The sequence below is a fragment of the Haemorhous mexicanus genome, chromosome 32, assembly GCF_027477595.1.
Source record: "Haemorhous mexicanus isolate bHaeMex1 chromosome 32, bHaeMex1.pri, whole genome shotgun sequence".
NCBI lineage: Eukaryota > Metazoa > Chordata > Aves > Passeriformes > Fringillidae > Haemorhous > Haemorhous mexicanus.
In genome coordinates, this window is record NC_082372.1 from 2,090,601 (window position 1) to 2,104,891 (window position 14,291).

A 14,291-nucleotide genomic window follows, 5' to 3' on the forward strand; every position below is an offset into this window, starting at 1 on the left:
GGGTTTCCAAGGGGAAATCTCTCAGTGACAGCGCCTTGAAGCAGTTCCCTGGCTGTGCTCCCCTCAAGGAATGTTGGGATGGCTTTATTGGCCACTCGTCCCTCAGTGGGGTCAAGTGATGTGTCTGACACAGAGTTCAGAGCAGCCCAGTCTGATTTATATAGAGGATATTTATTTATGTATTTGCTTATTTATTTATTTATTTATTTATTTATAGGTTATATGGTGCACACATGAACAGACAGATTATATTGCACCAACCAGCAGCTACAAGGAATCACCAATAATCAATATCAGTATCAAACACCATATCAAATTGCTGGTGATCAATAACAATGTGCAAAAGGCAATACAAAAGTGCAAAAGGCAATTATTAAACTGTCATTTATGACCCAGCTGGGCTGCAGGCACAATGGAAAGCTGGAAGCTCTTGAGAGGACTCATTCACCCCTGTCCTCTGTCTCTGGGTGTCCCCAGAGTGTCCCTGAGTGTCCTCAGTGATATCACCCCAGGAATTCCCTTTAGGATTTGGGACAATTTCAATGAAAATTCCCAGAAAATTCCCCAAATCTGTCTCAAATTCCAAGCAGGGAGGGGACAAGTGACACGCTGGTGTCCCCGATGATGTCACTGCCCCAATGATGTCTCAGTGGTGACATCACTGTCCCTGCAGCAGCCTTGGGATGTCCTCGATGGCTTTTTGGAACTGCTCGGCCACCACGCGGCTGCCGGGGCCACTGGGGCCACCCAGGTCACCATAGAGACTCAAGAGGAGATTGTGGATGTCCCCAAGTGTCCCCTACAGGTGACACATGAACAGACAGGTGCTGGCCCTCCACAGCCACTCAAACTTGGCCACTTTGGCCACCAAGGCCTCAGGGATATAGGGGAACGCCTCCTCTGTCCCCTCCAGGGTGGCCTGGATGGCCCCAAGCCAACACTGCAGCTCCGAGAGGAACAACCTGGCTCTGTCACATGCGGCCACCAAGCGCTTCAGGGGCCCCAGGGCCACCTCCGCCCAATGTCCCCTCCTGGTGGCCGCCCTCGCCTGGCTGGTGGCCACCACAGCCTCTCCCATGGCCTCGTTGGTGGCCACAGCCCCCTGGGCCTTGTGCGCAGCCCCCACCAAGGCCATCTCCTGCCTGTCAAGGGCCACTGGCAGCCACTGGGCCATGGCCACCACGTTGTTCCCCTCTGTCCCCCTGTGGGTAGCCTCGTCCCGCGGGTCCCCGGCCCAGGTGGTGGCGGTGGCCTCGGCGTTGGCCGCGTCCTCGCAGGCGTCACGGAGCTCAGTGGCCTCCCTGGTCAGCTGGGACCAGCTCGCCATGAGTGTGGCCACCACTCCCGCCAGGCGCTGCCCGTGGCTCTCACATCAGCCCAGGTGGCCTCTGGGCTGGCCCCAAGGGTGGCCAGGGCCTGGCCCAGGGTCCTATGGAGGTGCCAGCTGAATCTCCTCAGGGCTGTGTTCGGGGACTTTGGGGACACTCGCTGCCACACATCCCTTACTGACCCGGTCTCGGTGGCTGCCACCTCGCCCAAGGTGGCCGCCACAGACACCAGAGCCTCCAGCACCTGGGGAGGGGACAGGGGAAGTGTCAGGGACCTGGTGGAACTTGTAGCCTCCTGCGGTGGCCCCTCTGCCCTCCGAGGTCCCCTTTGTCTCCTCCTGCAGGGCTCTGCTGTCCCCTCTATTCTCTTTGTCCCCCCCTCGTCCCCTCTGCCACTACCTGCCACGCCCCACTCTCCCCCCTCCCCCGGCTACCCTCGGTCCCCTCCACCCCTCTGTCACCTGCCCCCTTCCTGCCACGCCCTCCTGTCCCCTCTGTCACCCGCGTCCCGTCCTCCCCCAGCCCGCGCCGGGACTATCGCACCTCTTGGAGCTCCATTGCCGCTGGGGACACTCCGGGGACACTGCGGGACGCTCCGGGGGTGAACACGCCCGGGGATCAGTTGGGGACACGCAGGAACGTGGCACGGCCGAAGAGGAAAAGCAGGAAGAGGTGACGTCACCACCCCCCCCGCCCGCGGGGCCAGGGCGGGGTCCCCAATGTCCCCCCGATGTCCCCAACGGGACCCCGGTGTCCCCTGAGTGTCCCCGACGGAACCTCGATGTCCGTCCATGGTCCCCTACAAAGCCCAAGTGTGCCCCCCGATGTCCTGTTGGGGACACTGGGAACACACCGGGGTCCTGTTGGTGACACTGCAGGGCCATCGGGGACATCGTGGTGACCCAAAACAGGACAGGGGACATCAGGATGGCCCCGGTGTCCCCAAGGGAAGAACACAGGGGTGTCCCCAACGTCCCCAGTGTCCCTCGGTGTCCCTGTGCCCCAATGGTGACAGTGCCACCCCTGTACCCGCACCCCGTCCCTACCCCTGCCCTGCCAGCACGGCCTGGGCCACCTCCAGCCTCCGTGTCACCTCCTTGTGCCCCTCCCCCGGTGTCCCCAAGGCCACCACGATGTCCCTGAGCAACCAGGCAGCGCTGGGGAAGCCCTGTCCCCGTGTCCCCCATGGCGTCACCTCCCTGTCCGGGTGACAGCAGCCACCAAGAGCCCCAGCGCCAGCATCACCTCCTCCAGCAGCCCCAGCACATCCGCGGTGGCCTCGTTGGTGGCTGCAGCGGCCTCGGCGCTGGCCCTGGTGGCTGCCACCCGCCACACGCGGTCCCGCAGGCGCAGGGCCATGTCCTGCTGGTGGCCCGCAGCAGTGGCCAGGTGACACCACAATGTCCCCAGGGTCCGCAGAGCCACCTGGCAGGACACGGCCACCACAGTCAGGGCCAGCAGCAGGTGACCGTCCTCAGTCACCCCCAGCGCAGTGCAAGCTGAGTCCAGGGACGCTGTGGGGACATGGAGACACCGCAGAGGTGGCACCAGGGACACAGCAGTGCCACCTGTCTAGTGGCACCACAGTGGTCGCCCCAGGGACAGAGCAGTGCCACCAGTTCCATCCCAGTGCCACCAAGCCAGTTCCATCCCAGTGCTCTCAGTGCCAGCCCAGTGCACCCGCCCCATTGTCCCCATACCAATGTCACCATCCCAGTCTTCCCAGTCCCCTCTCACTGTCCCCAGCTGATGCCCAGTGTCCTCAGTTCCAGTGTCCCCAGGGCTGTCCTGGTGCCACCAACCCAGTGTCATCATTCCAGTGCCAACAGCCTAGTGTCCCCAGTTCCATCCCAATGCCCCAACCCAGCATCACCAGTTCCAGGCCAGTGCCACCAGTCCTGTCCCACTGTCATCACCACAGTGCTGCCAGCCCAGTGTCACCAACACAGTTCCAGCCGTGTCCTCAGTCCTGCCCCAGTGCCACCAGCCCAGTTCCATCCCTGTCCTCCCAGTGCCACCACCCCATTGTCCCCATACCAATGACACCATCCCAGTGCCACCAGTTTCACCCCAGTGCCCCCCACCCTGTCCCAGTGCTCTCCCCCAGTGTCCCCAGTCTTGTCCCACTATCCTTGTCCACTTCCCTGCCAGGACCCTGATTTGGAATTGGTTTTTTTATTGTTTTTGGGGATCCAGCAGGATTTGGGGTCTGGGCTTTGGGTTTGGTTGGGATGCAGGATTTGGGTTTATTTGCAATAATTTATTGGGACACAGAATCATCTGGAATTTGGGAGCATTTGGGATCCAGGATTTTGGACCTGAGATCATCTGGGATTGGCTTTTGGGGATCCAGCAAGATGTGTGGTCTGGGGTTTGGGATTGTTTGGGATCCAGGATGTGAGATCTTTTAGGATACGATTTGGGGTATCCAGCAGCATTTGGGATCTGGGAAGTTTTGGATCCAGGATTTGGGATTTGAGACCATTTGGGGTTATTCCTTGGGATCCAGCAGGATTTGGGATCGCCTGGGACCCTTGGTGTCCCCAACCCATTCTGATGTCCCCAGGGGGTCCCTTTTTCTCCCCTTCCCAGGCTCCCCTTGAAACCCCGCCCCTTTCCCACGCCCCATCCCTTGCTTGCCAGGCCCCGCCCAGTTTCGTTTCTTCCTAGGCCCCTCCCCTTTCCCAAGCATCATCCTTGCTGCTGGGCTGCGCCCACTTTTGTTTCCCTCCAGGCCCCGCCCCTTTCCCACACCCCCATTCCTTGCCCGCCATTTCCGGTGCTCCCCCCCGCCCCCTTTTTTCACACCCCGGGCCACGCCCCCTCCACTTTCCATTGGCCACCGCTCCTGCTGCTCCACCTCTTTCCGACACTCCCATTCCTCAGCTTTCCAATCCCTGCCCCTCCCTGCTCTGCCAGTCCCCATTGGCCGCCCCACGGGGCCCCGCCTCCTGTGGGCGTGGCTACAAGACCGATCAGCATTGATTGACAGGCTCCGCTCAGCGGCGGCCCCGGGGGGTGGAGCCAGCCCGGCCGGGGCGGGGGGGGAGGGGCTGGGGACTTTCAGGGGGGTTCAATCAATGGGAGGGGCCCAGGGGGTTCCGGGGGGGGGTCATGGTGATGGGAGAAGGGAGTCCTATGGATTGCGGGGTCCTGGTGAGTGGGAGGGCAGTGGCGGGGAGGGGGTCCCATGGATAGTGGTGGCGGGGTCCTGGCGCACAGGGGGGAGCTCATGGATCGGGGGGGTCCCAGCGCTTTGGGGGAATTGGTGAAGAGGGGGAGCAGTGAATGGAGGGACCCTGGTAAATTGGGGGGTGGTCCTTGGTGATAATGGGGCGGGGGGCGGAGGCAGGGACTCAAGGGACCATTAGGCAACCAAGAAATCGGCTACACAGTGCACGCAGCAACAGATAGATTATATTGCACCAGGGAGCAGCTGCAAGGGATTATCAGTCATCAATATCTATCAAGCACCATAGCAAAATACTTGTGATCATTAATAACGTGCAAAAGCCAATACAGAAATGCAAAAGCCAGTTATTCTATTGTCATTTATAACCCGGCTCCACTGCAGCCACGGCGGAAACCTGCCTCTGCTGCAAGGCACTGAGGGGGCTCATTCACCCCCTGACCCGCCACCATGTCCCTGTGTGTCCCTGAGCCTCCCAAGTGACAGTACCCCAGGAATTCCCATCAGGACTTGGGACAATTTCAGTGAAAAATCCCAGAAAATTCCCCAAATTTGTCTCAAATACCATGTGGGGAGTGGGGAGGGGACAGGTGACGCCAGCCAAGTTCCCGATGATGTTACTGTCTCCGATGACATCACAGTGGTGACATCACTGTTCCCACAGCAGCCTCGGGATGTCCTCGATGGCTTTCTGGCATAGCTCGGGCACCACACGGGCATCATCAGCTGCAGGTTGATAATGGAAAGCCCAGTAGAGGCCCTCCATATCCTGAAGTGTCTCCAGCAGGTGACGCGTGGCCAGACGGGCGCTGGCATCCCACAGCTGCTCAGCCTCGGCCACCTTGGCCGCCCAGGTCACACGGAAATCGTGGGATGGCTCACTTGTCCCTTTCAGGGCAGCTTTGATGTCCTGAACCCTGCGCTGCAGCTCTCGAGGGAACTCAGTGGCTTTGTCACATGCGGCCACCAATTGCTCCAGCAGCCCCAGAGCCGCCTCTGCCCGCTCTCTCACCATGGTGGCCACCTCTGCCTGGCTGGTGTCCACCTCGGCCTCTCCCATGGCATCTTCTATGGCCGCAGCAGTGCCCTCACCAGTGACCGCGTCCCTGCAGGCGTCCCGGAGCTCAGTGGCCTCCTCCAGCAGCTGGAACCAGTTGTCCACGACTGTGGCCACCGACTTCCACCAGGCCCTGGCCACCTTTGTCACCTGGGCCCAGGTGGTCCATGGGGTGCTCTCATAGGCGGCCAGGGCCTGGCCCAGGGAGGTGAGAGTTTTGTCGTGCCGGAAGGTGACATCGCAGTGCCACCGGGTGACACCAATGTGGTCCAGGGTGTGACGGAGGTGGATGGAGAAGGCCGCCAGGTTCGCGTGCAGGGAGCCCAGGGCCCCGCCAGGACACCTCTCAGGACACGGCCACAGCCGCAGCATATCGCTTTCCAGCATCGCCGTGGTGGCTGCCACCTTGCTCAGGGCGGCCACCACGGTGACCAGCGACTCCAGCAGGGATGGGAACAGCTGAGGAGGGGACAGGGGAGGTGTCAGGGACCTGGTGGCACTTGTGGCCTCCTGTGGTGGTCCCTTTTTGCCTTCCTGGAGTCCCCTTTGTCCCCTCCTTGGAGGCCTCTGCTGTCCCCTCTGTCCCTCTGTCACCCCCTCATCCCCTCCTGCCCCCCCCACCACCACCCCGGTCCCCTCTGTCCCCCCCGGCCCCTCCTGCCACCCCCCGTGTCCCCTCTGTCCCCTCCCGCCCCCCGCACCAGGACTGTCGCACCTCGTGGGGCTCCATGGCTGCTGGGGGACACGGTGGGGACGCCTTGGAGACACTCTGGTGACACTCTCGGGAGCGAACACACCCGAGTGACAGTCAGGGACTCGCCCGAATGGGGCGTGGCCGGGGGGGTGGGTAGAGGTGAGGGAAAGGTGAGGTGACCCCCCGGCACCGCCCCTTTCTGGCAGGGCCAGGGAGGGGTCACCAATGTCCCCCTGATTTCCCCAATGGGACCCCGATGTCCCCTGAGTGTCCCTACATGGCCCCGGTGTCTCCTCAGGATCCCGAACAATGCCCAAGTGTCCCCCGATGTCCTGTTGGGGACACTGTGGAAACATTGGGGACATCGTGGTGACCCAAAACTAGACAGGGGACGTCAGGGTGGCTCTGGTCTCCCCAAGGGAAGGACACAGGGGTGTCCCCAAAGTCCCCAATGTCCCTTGGGATGTCCCCATGCCCCCAGCAGTGACCCTGCCACCCGCGTGTCCCCACCCTGTCCCTGTCCCAACATATCTGTGTCCTGTCCCTCACTTTGCTCAAGACTTTCGCAGTGACTTTGGGCAAATTGCCTCCCTGTACCTCAGTTTATCTGTAAAGCCTCAGGCATGTGAAGATAATGAAGATGCAATGGCCATTGAGGGGCTCTTGTAATGTGACCATCACCAATTCAAATAAAAGGCGGGAGATTTGAAAATGAGGAAAAGGAATAATTTAGTTAAGCTATAGAAACAATTGCCACCAAATATTATAAGGGCCAAACCTCGTATGAGTTCCAGAATCGAATGGACAAATCTATGTTTCAATGAAGTCTATTAGGCTCAGATTTACTGGTTGTCCTAACCCTAACTCTGTCCCTACCCCTGCTCCGCCAGCGCCCCCTGGGCCACCTCCAGCCTCTGGTCACGTCTTTGTGTCCCTCCCCTGATGTCCCCAAGGCCACCACGGTGTTCCCGAGCGCCCGGGCAGCGCTGGGTGAGCCCTGTCCCCGTGTCCGCCAAGGCGTCACCTCCCTGTCCCGGGGGACTGCGGCCACCACCGTCCCCAGCGCACCTCGCGGGGCTCCATGGCCGCTGGGGACACTCCGGGGCGGGGACGCGCCCGGGGGACACTCGAGGAACAGGCGGAGACGCGGCGGGTCCGGCTCCCGCTGCGACCCCTCAAGCCCCGCCGGTCGGGCCCCCGCCGCTGTCACCGTCACCGCCGCGGTCACAGCGAGGGCCGGGCCGGGGCAAGGGGACAGCGGCGTGAGCAGCGCCCGGCCCCGGCCGGAGCAGGAGGCGGCGGGCAGAGCCTTCTGCCGAGCGGGCGGCGACGGAACCTCCGCAGGGAGCGGGGATCGCTCCGCTCTCAGCCCCGCGGGTTTCCATGGCAACCGGGAACTCCCGGGAGCTGACTCACGACATGACGTCACCGATCGTGCAGGGACACAGCCCGGCTGCCACGGCGCTGGGAGTCGCGCTCAGCGATTTCAGACCTGGCATCGGTGGGAGCAGATCTGATATTCCAGCACAGTCAGCAGAGCCGGACCGCTCTTGCTCGAGCGGCCTCGAGGAGGAGGAGGATGAGACCGAGGAGATCATTGCTGCTCTGAGCAAGCCAAGGAAAGAAGGGAAATATATGGACTGATCTAAATGTGCATTTAGTGTTGGCCACGCCCATGGAGCCATCTGGAAGGAGAGGGGAGTTCTGGGCGCTGAAGGGAGTCAAATCAAACACGCTGAACAAATATTCGCCCTCTCAGAGAGCATTAAGAAGGCCGCAGAAGTAGCTGTCATGCATTGTAGAAGTCACCAAAAAAGGAAAACCACTCTGAAACTGGGAAATCACTTTGCTGATAAAGCAGCAAGAGGAATTGCAGAAAAAGGTATTCTTGCAGTAATTCCACAAAGAGAGATTAATTTCTCGGGGTTCACCCCAAAATATGACCAAGCAGACCACAAACTAATTAAGTTCCTTAAAGCTGATGTGAAAAACACCAATCACTTGTTTTTTAAAATTTTAAAGATTTAATAGAAATAAAATAGTTATAAAAATAGTAATACAATTAGAGTAATAATAATTTAGACAATTTGAATTAAGACAATATGAGACAATAAAAACAAAGAGTTACGGACGTCCAGGTACCTTTTTCTGGGCAGGAAAAGCCCCAAAATGGACACTCGTTAACAAAGGATTAACCCTTAAAAACAACAGCCAGCTGCATATTCGTACACTTCATGCATGATGTATAAATTCCATTCAAACACAAGATTCGGCCTGGTCATCCTCAACTTCTTCCTCCTAATCCTAACAGCGCCTTCGAGGCAGGAAGAAGTTAGTTCCTTCTGATAAGGGAGCAATAAATTCTTTTTCTCCGAAAGATTTAGGTGTCCTGTGGCTGCTATCTCGCTGCAAGTCCTTTCTTTAAAAAAAGTATCCTACATAGCATAGTTTCTATTTTAACAATTTTTATAACCTAAAACTATATTTAACACACTACTGAAGAGAATTAATACAGCATCACTTTCTAACACAACACATATAATATTCATTTTAATATTTGCAAAAAGCCAATCATAAAATACGCATTTTTCACACTGAGGTCGCAGAAAGTGGAAGGGCTGTTACACCAGTGAACCAGGTTGTAGTCCCACCCTGATCCTTTGGGAGCTAGCTCAGAGAGAACATGAAAACATCCATTTTGGGGTTGAAAATCTTCTGAAACATCTAAAAAAGGTAGTAATAGGAAAGGGAATGACTGATATTCTACAATCAGTAGTGATCAAATGTGAGATCTGCTGTAAAAACAACCCTACATGAGGAAAAGAGTTGTGTTAGGAATAACAAAGGCAGGGGATCTTCCTGGAGATTAATATTTTTGTAGATCATGATTAAGTGCTTAACGTATGGGAACCCCTCTTCATAGTCTCTGCACGCCTTACAAAGCTCTTTCAATCTTCTATCAATCATGGATTCCCACTTTGGGTTCCTCCTCCTTTTGTAGTGGACAGGGGCTGCCAGGATCTGCCAGCCTCCCTGCAGTCTCCCAGGCCCCTTCTCCGGCCGCCGGCTGCCGCACCTCTGCCCAGTGAGCCTCAGGCTCAGCACTGGAGTCTGAGGAATCACTGTCCTCCGAGGAGGAAGAGGGAGGTCTTTTGGTAGAGGAATGGTGCTCCTGGATAACCGGTGTGAGCCGGTGTTGGGAGCTGTTGGTAGCTAAGACGGCTGCCTTCTGGCCACTATCATGCCCACTTCCAGTTCCATTGATGTGGGAACTCGAAGTGTCACGGCCACCAGGGCTGGAGACTGAAGCAGGGAAGGTGGAGACCACGAGGGGGGAGCCAGGGCCCACCTTGGGAAGGGTGGTGCTGATGGCAAGGGGCAGTCCCAACGCAGGGGTGACCATCGACAGGGTGGGTGGAGGGGAACATGTCGCAGGGGAGGAATTCAATGACAGAGGAACTCCTGGAATGGAGAGAGGAGGAGGAGGGAGGTCCTGGGGGCCATTTTGTAATGGTAAGATGAAATTTGGCACCACTTGGGCTAAGATGCCAGGTCCCCTCACAGGCCAGTGCCATCTTGGCTAATAAAACTGGACAGGGGAAGTGGTAAGAGGGCATAGGAAGGAGGGTTAGGTTCGGGCTCAGGATGGCGTGGCCAGCACCATCCTGAGAGAAGGACAGGAGAGGTCGAGGCACAGCAGAAAGCTGGTGGCATTCCTGCTCCTCTTGGTGGGTTCTGTCACTCGACCTCCCCTTAGGGGACGAGGGACTAGGGACATGAGGGGAGGAACACAGCAACTGGGGAGACAACTGGGGATCTAAACGTGTAACCTCTCCTGAACTCTCCCCTGATTTTTTGATTGAATCATAAATAGAACAAAAAAGATGATAAAACAGACTTTTTTCAATGGAACAAAAACGAGGATAAAACTTCCCAACCTTAAAAATTCCCTCCATTTGTAAAACAAATAACTTTACCCCAACATTATCCCAAAATCCAAGTGATAAAACTGATTTCTTCGTAACATTTGCAAAATATTTCAAAAGAAAATGAACAAAAGCTTTAAAATTCCCCTTTGAAAAAGGAATTCCCTGAGCAACAAGGGTTATTTTAACTTGGGTATAAATCTCCTGCTGCAGAATGGTGAGTTTTGTGCCCATTCTACAGTCTTCCCATCCACAAGATTTAAAATGAGAAAACAAAAGAAAAGGGTTGCTGCTTCCTGAGCACACTTTTCCTCTCAGCTTTTATGAAACATCACCTGCTGGTGGGGTGGCATTACAAGCCTGATTAGGGTATACACATCAGCTGGAATAAATGTGCTAGAGGTAAAAATATACTGCAGCAGTGACTGTGCAAGCTGGGATTTTAAGCCAAATTGTGAGATTGCATTTCTTACCCTCTCTAAAATCTTCCAATCAAAAGGTTCCCAAATTCTACCTCCACCATTAGTTACTACAGGAAAAGCCTGTAAATCATTTGCGACAAAAGTCCCTTTTATAATCGCTTCTGTAATAACCCCCTGCCACTTGCTTTTTGCCACACCATGCTGAAGATGTCTTAAAGCAAATCATCTCAAACTACCCCTCATGGGTCCTACTACAATGCATCTTTCACAGTTCTCTTTCTTCAAAGCATCTAGGGATTTTTGCAAGGCCATCTTTTGAAACTTTTTTCTAGCTTTATTTCTCTCTCAACAATATCTGTCCTATTCCATGGCATTTCTAAATCAGCATTTCTTGTCTCAAGGTTTGTATACGTATGCACACTGTGTGGGCCTTCTGTCAGGCCCTGAGAACTCTCTACAAATCCATTTCCCACATTACCCCTCTCTCTTGAACAGAAACAACTTTTTGGATGGCCTGGTTCATTTGCCATGCACAGTGAAGTTCACAAGGCACTATCACTAACAATGCCACAATAACTATCAATGCATATAAACCCATTGTGCAAAGCTCTTTCACCAAGATGCAAAACTCCATCCTTCAAACAAGTTATCTAACCTTGATCCATCATAATTTGTTTTAATTTGAATTGTTAAACCTCTCCATTTTTTAAGTTGTTTGTGGATGGACACTGAATGGTCAGACAAATTCATACAACACAGTCCTTCAAAATCTTCACAACCATGCCCATGTGCCAGTAAAAGAAAATCCGACCACTGGGATTCTGGAGTCGACGCTTCAGAGGGTCTGAAGCCAACTACACTCCCACAGAAAAGGAAATCTTGGCTGCCTATGAAGGAGTCCAAGCTGCCTCAGAGGTGATTGGCACGGAAGCACAACTCCTCCTGGCACCCCGACTACTGGTGCTGGGGTGGATGTTCAAAGGAAAGGCTCCCACCACCCACCATGCCACTGATACTACATGGAGTAAATGGATTGCCCTCATCACACAGCGCACCCGTATTGGAAACCTGAATCGCCCTGGGATTTTAGAGATAATTACAAACTGGCCGGAAGGTGAAGATTTTGGTCTTTCTGATGAAGAGGAACAAGAGCAAGTAACACGTGCCGAAGAAGCTCCACCATACAACCAACTCCCAGCAGAGAAAACACGCTACGCTCTTTTCACTGACGGTTCCTGTCGCATCGTAGGGTTGAACCGGAAGTGGAAAGCAGCTGTACAGAGCCCCACACGACAGGTTGCTCAGGCTATCAAAGGAGAAGGTGGATCATGTCAACTTGCTGAACTCAAAGCTGTTCAGCTAGCCCTGGACATTGCTGAGAGAGAGAAATGGCCAAAGCTCTATCTTTATACTGATTCGTGGATGGTAGCCAATGCTCTGTGGGGCTGGCTGGAAAGGTGGAAAAAGGCCAACTGGCAGCGTAAGGGAAAACCAATCTGGGCTGCTGAGGAATGGAAAGAAATTGCCGCTCGGTTGGAGAACCTACCTGTGAAAGTCTGCCACGTAGAAGCCCACATCCCCAAGAGCCGGGCTAATGAGGAACATCGAAACAACGAACAGGTAGATCAAGCAGCAAAAATAGAGGTGTCGAAGATAGACTTAGATTGGCAACATAAGGGAGAGTTGTTCCTAGCTCGATGGGCCCACGATGCCTCAGGTCATCAGGGTAGAGATGCCACCTATAGGTGGGCACGAGACCGAGGGGTGGATTTAACCATGGACAGTATTTCTCAGGTTATCCATGACTGTGAAACGTGTGCTGCCATCAAGCACACCAAGAGAGTGAAGCCCCTGTGGTATGGTGGGCGGTGGTCCAAGTACAAGTATGGGGAGGCCTGGCAGATTGACTACATCACACTGCCCCAGACACGCCTAGGCAAGCGCTACGTGCTGACCATGGTGGAAGCCACCACGGGAGGGTTGGAGACCCACCCTGTGCCTCACGCCACTGCCCGGAACACCATCCTGGGCCTGGAAAAGCAAGTCCTGTGGAGACATGGAACCCATGAGAGAATTGAGTCAGACAATGGGACCCATTTCAAGAACGGCCTTATCAACACCTGGGCCAGGGAACATGGTATTGAATGGATATACCATATCCCCTACCATGCACCAGCTGCCGGGAAAGTTGAACGGTGCAATGGACTACTCAAGACTACCCTGAAGGCACTTGGTGGGGGGACTTTTAGAAATTGGGAGATGAACTTAGCAAAGGCCACCTGGATGGTCAACACCAGAGGGTCTATCAATCAAGCTGGTCCTGCCCAGTCTGAACCCCTGCACACTGTAGATGGAGATAAAGTCCCTGTTGTACACATGAAAAGTATTTTAGGAAAGACTGTTTGGATTACTCCCACCTCAGGCAAAGACAAACCCATCCGTAGAATTGTTTTTGCTCAAGGACCTGGTTACACTTGGTGGGTAATGCAGAAAGATGGAGAAAACCGTTGTGTACCACAGGGAAACCTAGTCTTAAGTGAGAACTGTGTGTAAGGATTCATTGTGATGCAGATGGAAATAGAATAAGGGGTGGATAATGTTCTGGATTGCAAGGCAGGATGTATTCTATTACCATCTGTATGGCAGTTGTCTAGGTGTTAAGTGGGCAATTTCCCCTTATCTCTCTCCCTGAGAGATCACAATCACTCCTCCCTCAGCAGGGGGCATCCCGTGATAAGAGGCTATTGAATGTCACTGCATGGCTGATAAGAACTGTAACATCCCATTGTGAGATGCTCCGCCCAGAGGGAGGAGCCGAGCATTGCTATCCAGATATAATCAGGAGATTCTGACACACCAGCACAGCTTCTCCACTGGATTCACCAGAGGAACAGCAGCTGCTTCTACTTCCACGGATCTGCGGAGGAAGAATCACCCTTTTTCTACAGGACCCCCTGCTCCAACAGAACCACACCTGACACCTCAGGAGGACTGCAGCCACTTTTCCAACTGGACTGCTGCCAGCACCCTGACCAACAGGGTGTCAGGTTGAGTTCTGACTCTGTCATTTTAGTGTACTGCATTGTTTTTATTTTATCATTTTACGTTTTTTCCCCCCTTCCCTATTAAAGAACTGTTATTTCCTGCTCCCGTATTTTTTTGTTGCCTGAGAGCCCCTTAATTTAAAATTCATAGCAATTTGGAGGGGTGGGGAGGGTTTGCATTCTCCATTTCAGGGGAAGCTCCTGCCTTCTTTAGCAGGCACCTGTCTTATCCAAACCTAGACACCACCTTTACAGCAGTGAAAGTAGCCAGTGTAGACCCCTGGATTCACTATACCCGAGTGAAGAAAGTCCATCCTGGATCACAGACTGTGTAAACTGTAGAACCAAGACTGCAGATAAGATGTGTTTAATTACTTTGAGAATGTTATTAGTAATTGTGCTAATGTTATGGTCATTAACGTCTTTGGGATGTAGGGTGCAGAAAGATCAACTAACCACTCTTCATTCTAGAATGAAGAGAGAGGCAGAAACACAAGCGATAAAATTTCTAATGCAGTTCGAGCTGAGAATGTAATGATTGGATTAGTTAAAGATTTTGCCAAAATACAAAACACCAGTAGAATAACTGCCTGTCTGCCAATACCTAAGGCAGCAAGAGATCCAGTAAAT